A 6,000-nucleotide genomic window follows, 5' to 3' on the forward strand; every position below is an offset into this window, starting at 1 on the left:
TTCCTTCCTCTATATAGGTCTTAAAATGCTCGACAAACACAGATCTGTTTGATGAAGCAGCTCAGCAGCCGTATGAAGTATTCTCTCAAGAAGACTGGGCTCAAAATAGCTGTCGGCATCAGCATGATCGAGCAGTTTGAGCGCTGCATCACCATTCAAAGAGTCCTTCACACCGGAGTCTTTTCTGTTTGCCATGAATAATACATTTAGTCTGCAAAGTCCATATGCCACATGAATCAACACATTTCTGAGCTGTTAATTATGGACTAATTAATGGGCAAATAGTTGTTTTCTGCACAGCATGTTAATGTCACAGTTAGACGTCAAGCGGCAACACAAACATATCAGATTCTTTTTCAAACAAGTACACAAAAAACATCTTAAAACAAGCTATATGTTAATAAACAATGAAAATCTTATGAGCTGAATCTTTTCTACAAACCTGTCGGATCGGTTCACACGACACTGAGAGATTAATTCGTGAATTTGACCGATTCGATTGCTGTTATCGAGTAAACAACTCACTGATTCAGTGATCCGTTCAGAAAAATAATGATGAATATGATAAGCAAACATATTAAAAACTATGCAACAGAACTCCCATTTTGATATCATGAGGTCTTCCGGAGATCTGCTCTTGTCTGAATCAACAGGCCGAAAGAGCTTGAACATGCAGAAGAATAGATGGACTGACATTCAGAGTTTCTCTTTTTGTTTTAGGTGGGCAGAATGTGCAATAATGTGCGTTTCATGATCCGAGCTGCCCGTGGAGATTCACTCTCTCTTGCCATCTTGTCTGTGCCAGCCAGTATCTGGCTCTTCTGTAGATTTCTCGTTATTTCTTTGTGTCTTTCTGGCTCACCCACTCGCTCTCTATTACTAAGCAAAAGACGGGGGAGAGACAAATGTGAAGTGACACAGGAGAACGCTTTGCCTGCGTGTCATTTGAAGAGCTGAAGGTACAGAGAGTCACTGTCCAGCAGAGAAATGAACAAACCACTCTAATTCACTCACAATGAAGCCCAGCATGCAGCTCGAAGAGAGAGAGAGAGAGATTAGCAACATGACTACAACTGATTCACAAGACCAGGAAAGCATAATCATTTGTCTTTTTTGGATCCAAAAGATGACTTGAGTAATTTTTCGTCACGTTGAAATATAAATGTGAACACATGAGTGACGCTCGCCCGTGTAAAACTTGCCGTCTTGAGGCAAATGTGGTTTTTAGAGCAATTCTAGGGTGGTTTAGATGATGTTCTGGGCTCAGATCTCCTTTAAGGCTAACAAAAATATGTTCTAGGAATGTTATGCGAATGCTCCAATCAAGTTATAAAAACATTATTTCTGAATGGTCGCTGAAAGTTCAAAATGTTTTTTCTTGGTTATGCGAACATTAAATGAGTATTCCATTTGTATTGTTTTGCGAACATTATGGGAATGTTATACTTTTGATTGTATTTAGAACGTTCTGAAACAAGTAGTAACATTTACAAAGCATTAGATGAACGTCCAAGTGAAATGTTTCAGTTAAAAACGTCCCAAAAATGATGTATGAGTGTTTTTGTGCTAATGTTTTGAGGACATTATTAAAAACCAGCCCATGCTAACAAGAAACATTCTCAGACCTTTGGCTAATATTCTGGCAAGGTTCTCTCAAGCTTAAGAAGAGTAATGTTAACAGAATGTTTGTTCATAGTTATCTGGTCTTTAATAATGTTCTCAAAACATCCTTTTTTATATATATTTTGAACGTTTTAGTAGGACTAAACGTTTTTTTTAAATGTTACTGCATGTTTCAAAACGTTCTGAGAACATTCTAAAGTAACATTCACAGAACGTTTGCAAAATTATAAAATGAAATTTTCCCTTAAAGTTTGAAAAACCAAGAAAAAACATGCTTTTAAAAGAACTGTTTGTTTTGAACATCCAGAGAACATTCAGAAATAACATTTTCATTACTTAATGGGAACGTTATAGCAAAAATTTTTGTCAGCTGTGAGATAACTTTAAACGAATGTTATATTAACGTTACTGTTCATAAATTTTAGAGAACCATGACAGAACGTTAGCCAAAGTACTGAGAATGTTCTCCAAGCTGGGTTCTAAGCACATTTTGCTAACGCTCCTATTAAGTTATGAAAACGTTGTTGCTGAACGTTCTCTGAAAGTTTAAAACTTCCAGTTTTTTCAATGTTTTAAAAACGTTTTTTCTTTTCTTGGTGAGACAAACGTGAAGGGAACATTCCATTTGATCCTTTTGCAAACATTATGGAACGTTACTTTCGAATGTTCTTTGAATGTTCTGAAACAAGTAGTAACATTTAAAAACTGTTAGCTGAACGTCTAACTAAAATGTTTCTGAAAAAAAGTAGAAATGTTTAAATAATGTTTTTGTGTAGACATTTTGAGAACATTATTAAAGACCGGATAACTTTGAATGAACGTTCTATTCACGTTACTGGAAGAATGTTTGTTCGTAACTTTGAGAGAACCTTGACAGAACATTAGCCAAAGTTCTGAGAAGGTTCTCTGCTTGAATCACTAACTCTCAGTATGAGCAACAGTGAAAGTGATTTTAGAGTAATTCAGCAAAAAGCTGGAAATGACATGAGGCTGACAGGCATGATTCAGGATGACTGAATCAAAAGCGGTTTAGTCACCTATACACGTACTAGTCAATGGAGCAAATGGACGACGGAACCACAGCCTGCTCGTTTCAACTTGGACCGCAGAGAGCAGGAAAGCGCAGTCAGCAGCTAATAATGACCTCATTTAGCAACTCATCTGCTATTTATAACCATCACAAAAGCCCAGTGCTGTGAATCCACACAGTATGAGTGTGTTTGATAGTCAGAGGCTGAAGCAGTCAAACGTGTGCTATTGTGCCAGATGTCTGCGCTAATGCTGTTTAAATCCCTGAGCTGAAAGAGAGCTCGGCCACAGCACTTCTTTTATCTGCTGCGATTCCAGCGAGGATAAAGCCTCTGCTGAGGCAGCGCTCTGACCGCCAGCACAAACGCTTATGACGGCTGGGGCCATTCCTGGTTTTTAAAGAGATGTGTGTGTGTGTGTGTGTGTGTGTGTTCAGGGAGGGAGAATCCACCTGCTAAAGTGCGTTCAGTGTCAGATAACAGAAGAAACAGAAGAGGTCAAACAGGATGACCTGAACCTCTAAGAGAATTGTCAGCAGGTCTGTTCGGATCACAAATAGCTAAAAGAAAAACAGTGATAATAGTACAATTAACCCTATAATGACTGACATATGAAGTGATAGTCAGAAAAAAATATTCTTTTGAAATGGAACATCTTATTGAATATTATATATATATAATGCACATTTAAATATTAATCAAAAATAAAAAACATGAATATAAAAAAAAATTGCATGTGTTTTTGTTGAGCACGTACAGGCTTTTATGGCTCATATAGTCTGAGAATATGGAGGAAAAAACGGCTCAGGTTTATTCAGAGGCCCAAACTGAGCAAAAATATGTCATTTGGTGCAGATGCTGGAATTTATATGGCCAAAAAGTGATGAAATTCTGATGCATGTAATGTAAATCAATGAGATCTTTATAACAGTATAGTAGATAATTACATAAAATGATATAAATACCAGCCGTCACTCTATATCTCCAATGATCTGTCTCAGTAAGATGAGTTTGAAATGATCCAAACACAAAATGCAATACGATCCAATGATAACTGAGAGATGAACAAATAAACGTTCCTCAGAAGATGTGAGATGTTCTGGAGGCTTGAGAAGATCAACAGTGAAAGTAAACGTTCCTCAAAAGATCCTGATGATCAGATTTGAGACACACTGATTTTTCTAAAACATGATTGATGGAGAATCAAATAAAGCTGAGCTGCTTCAGTCCAGTAAGTGTTCATCTGGAAATACTGATAACGATCCCAAAGTTATTTTTATGTTCTCTTTATAAAAATAAGATTTGACAGCAAAAAGTTTGTATACTAAAAGAGCTTTTACTTGCTAAACAAGTCTAAACTATTAATCAGATGACAGAATGCATGTAACAGATTGTGTACAACAGGTTTTTTTTTAGCAAAATTTTGATCAGAAAGATGTGTATCAAATGTTATAAAGTATAGGCTTTATAGGGTTAATAACATGCATCATGCATCAAAAGGAGAGGAAATATCTTTAAAAACACTTAAGCGTAAACATGTTTTTTGTGAACCAAAGTGTGTTTTGTGCATGTGAGAGATTATAGAACAACTTTAAAAGGTATTGGAGAATCCCTCCCTATCAGGTGCATTTGATCAGACCTAAAAGAGCAACGAGATGCTTATATGCATACAATGTCTGTTTTTATTTGAAACTCAAATGAGATTATCAGACGAAGCCTTTTTGTATTCCAAATAAATATAACTCAGATTGCTCATGGTACATTTTGCTCATGCGTGTCTGTTATGTAAAGCACACGCGTTTCTGTTTCTCCGTACGTCCCGCAGCATCAGACAAAAGCCTCGGCGTCTCGGGATGCTGGAGGAGACGGTATCTTAGCAACGCTGGCACCGGAGACAATGAGACGAGCGCTCCGAATACGGACCTGAAGGAAACCCACTTAGATCCAGCGATGAGCGACGCGATCATCTGAGAACCGCAAAAAATATTCTTTTGAAATGGAACATCTTATTGAATATTATATATATATAATGCACATTTAAATATTAATCAAAAATAAAAAACATGAATATAAAAAAAAATTGCATGTGTTTTTGTTGAGCACGTACAGGCTTTTATGGCTCATATAGTCTGAGAATATGGAGGAAAAAACGGCTCAGGTTTATTCAGAGGCCCAAACTGAGCAAAAATATGTCATTTGGTGCAGATGCTGGAATTTATATGGCCAAAAAGTGATGAAATTCTGATGCATGTAATGTAAATCAATGAGATCTTTATAACAGTATAGTAGATAATTACATAAAATGATACAAATACCAGCCGTCACTCTATATCTCCAATGATCTGTCTCAGTAAGATGAGTTTGAAATGATCCAAACATAAAATGCAATACGATCCAATGATAACTGAGAGATGAACAAATAAACGTTCCTCAGAAGATGTGAGATGTTCTGGAGGCTTGAGAAGATCAACAGTGAAAGTAAACGTTCCTCAAAAGATCCTGATGATCAGATTTGAGACACACTGATTTTTCTAAAACATGATTGATGGAGAATCAAATAAAGCTGAGCTGCTTCAGTCCAGTAAGTGTTCATCTGGAAATACTGATAACGATCCCAAAGTTATTTTTATGTTCTCTTTATAAAAATAAGATTTGACAGCAAAAAGTTTGTATACTAAAAGAGCTTTTACTTGCTAAACAAGTCTAAACTATTAATCAGATGACAGAATGCATGTAACAGATTGTGTACAACAGGTTTTTTTTTAGCAAAATTTTGATCAGAAAGATGTGTATCAAATGTTATAAAGTATAGGCTTTATAGGGTTAATAACATGCATCATGCATCAAAAGGAGAGGAAATATCTTTAAAAACACTTAAGCGTAAACATGTTTTTTGTGAACCAAAGTGTGTTTTGTGCATGTGAGAGATTATAGAACAACTTTAAAAGGTATTGGAGAATCCCTCCCTATCAGGTGCATTTGATCAGACCTAAAAGAGCAACGAGATGCTTATATGCATACAATGTCTGTTTTTATTTGAAACTCAAATGAGATTATCAGACGAAGCCTTTTTGTATTCCAAATAAATATAACTCAGATTGCTCATGGTACATTTTGCTCATGCGTGTCTGTTATGTAAAGCACACGCGTTTCTGTTTCTCCGTACGTCCCGCAGCATCAGACAAAAGCCTCGGCGTCTCGGGATGCTGGAGGAGACGGTATCTTAGCAACGCTGGCACCGGAGACAATGAGACGAGCGCTCCGAATACGGACCTGAAGGAAACCCACTTAGATCCAGCGATGAGCGACGCGATCATCCGAGAACCGCACTGTCTCTCGCCTCGCTATT

The sequence above is a fragment of the Sinocyclocheilus grahami genome, unplaced genomic scaffold (genome assembly GCF_001515645.1).
Source record: "Sinocyclocheilus grahami isolate Dianchi unplaced genomic scaffold, SAMN03320097.WGS_v1.1 scaffold129.1, whole genome shotgun sequence".
NCBI classification, from domain to species: domain Eukaryota; kingdom Metazoa; phylum Chordata; class Actinopteri; order Cypriniformes; family Cyprinidae; genus Sinocyclocheilus; species Sinocyclocheilus grahami.